This window comes from Sphaeroforma arctica (assembly GCF_001186125.1).
Source record: "Sphaeroforma arctica JP610 unplaced genomic scaffold supercont1.905, whole genome shotgun sequence".
Lineage (NCBI taxonomy): Eukaryota > Ichthyosporea > Ichthyophonida > Sphaeroforma > Sphaeroforma arctica.
The window spans coordinates 1-2,350 of record NW_014039653.1 but is presented as its reverse complement, the minus strand read 5'-3'; the positions used below and the strand labels follow the sequence as shown (position 1 = coordinate 2,350).

The 2,350-nt window shown below is 40.6% G+C and overlaps 1 pseudogene across 1 annotated transcript; it reads left to right on the top strand.

The window, feature by feature from the left end:
• Window positions 1-347: 347 nt before the first annotated feature.
• SARC_09187 (hypothetical protein) lies at window positions 348-1,997 on the top strand (annotated as a pseudogene; the record flags this gene model as incomplete). The annotated part of the gene is made up of 2 exons: window positions 348-572; window positions 1,766-1,997.
• Between the last annotated feature and the right edge of the window lie 353 nt (window positions 1,998-2,350).

The window sequence follows — 2,350 nt, the reverse complement described above, 5'->3', positions numbered from 1 at the left end:
AGTCGCTATCAGGCCAATCACAGTGTCTTGTGCACACCTTGTTCCACGTGTGCCTTGGCGTGTCTTTGGTTTTCGTTACGAATCTCATCTCCACTCGCCACTGTTAATGACCATATGTCGGATGAGTTCATTCGATCACACTCACTGCACCCGCTTACTGGCTACTGGCAAAGTATCAGCCGCATGCGTATATATGCAATCATACGGCTCCCTTAAGTGCACAAGATGAAGCTGATGGTAAGCCTTACCACATAATCGACTGTACTCGTTGCAAAGATAAAGCCTATGGTAAGCCTTACTACCAATTCGACTGTACTTGTTACAAAGACGTTCTGCAGGAAGTCATCATGACCGCTACCCTGAATTCGCATCGCCACATCGCTCCCAATCTAATCGAAGTCAAAGGCATAAGCGTGGCGCGTGGCCCCTTTCCCGATTTTCTGGTCCAAAAATGGGACGATTACAATGCCAATACCACCTCTGAAAACGAAAGACCGGTCGATTTTGGAGCGGAGCAGTTGTTTGTGGTGTTCATCTTTGCCAATGGCGGGACTGACCTGGAGAACATCGCGGTATGTTCATGAACAGATATGTGTTTAAGTATATGTGTGTAAATATATGTGTGTAAGCATACGTGTGTAAATATATGTGTGTAAATATATGTGTGTTAATATGTGTGTAAATATTTGTGTGTTATCATGTGTATAAATATATGTCTGTAAATATATGTCTGTAAACATGTCTGTCAATATATGTGTGTAAATATATGTGCTAATATATGTCTGTAAATATTTGTGTGTTATTATTTATGTGTAAGTATATGTGTGGAAATATATGTCTGTCAATATATGTCGGTTTATATAGGTGTGTTATTACATGTGTGTAAATATATGTGTAAATATGTGTGTAAATATATGTCTGTAAATATATGTCTGCAAATATATGTGTGTAAATATATGTGTGTAAATATGTGTGTAAATATATGTGTGTAAATATGTGTGTAAATACATGTCTGTAAATATATGTCAGTATATATATATGTGTAAATATATGTGTGTAATTATATGCGTGTTAATATATGTGTGTAAATACATGTGTAAATATATGTGTGTAAATATATATGTGTTATTATATGTGTGTAAATATGTGTGTAAATATATGTCTGTACATATATGTGTGTAAATATATGTGTGTGAATATGTGTGTAAATATGTGTGTAAATATGTCTGTAAATAAGTCTGTAAATGTATGTCTTTATATGTGATTATATGCCCGTTAATATATGTCTGTAAATATATGTCTGTAAATACATGTGTACCTTTACCGTGTTCCTGTGTGGACGCTATGATAGATACAAAGAGACGGTCTGTCTCTATTTGTACGGCATGTGCGCCCCATTAGCGGCCAGTGTATTGGCGCGAGTGAAGTATTGATGTCCGTTCAAGAGTTTAAGTGAAGTATTGGTGCATGACCAAGAGTTTACTGAGCCTATAAGTGCTTTGACCTGATAGGGATCTCCGTACAAGTGTCAGTATACGTACCGTGGCTGAACAGTGTCTTCCAAACCCAGTGTGTTATTGCCTGTCTGGGGATAGGTCTTGGTACGTTTTTCGTTCCGCCATTTACTCCCACCCCATGATCCACCCACCCTATACGCATATAAATCAATATACGTATATAAATCACTTGGTACGTTTTCTCTTCTGCCATATACTCACGCCCCATGATCCACCTACGTATATATATATCAATATACGTACCGCAGCTGAACAGTGTCTTCCAGGCGCAGAGTGTCATAGCGCAGATGGCCTTCTCTATGGCTGTGACTGAGGACGTCCTCCAATTCGAACACCGAGACCTGCACTGGGGTAATGTGATGGTGGCCACCACAGATGTACCGAACATCAGCTACACTATTGGCGGGCAGACGCACACCATCGCCACGCACGGGCTGATGGTCAATATCATCGACTTCACGCTGTCACGTATGCGGATAGGTATGTATGTGGTACCGGCATATATATTCATGGCCATAGGATCGGTCCATGTTCATGCAAGTACACATTTACGCACACACACGCACACGCACACATTCTCACTCACTCACTCCCTCACTCACTCAATATGTGTTGTGTGTATGCGTGTTGCTGTGTATGTGTGTGCGTGTGTGTCTGCATCCGTGATGTTCTCTGTGTGTGTGTGTGTCTGCATCCGTGATGTTCTGTAAGTGTGAATGTTCCTGTATGTGTGAATGTTCCTGTATATATATATATATATATATATGTGTGTGTGTGTGCGCGCGCGCGCGTGTGTGTGTGTGTGCGTGAATGTTCCTGTGTGTGTGTGTGTG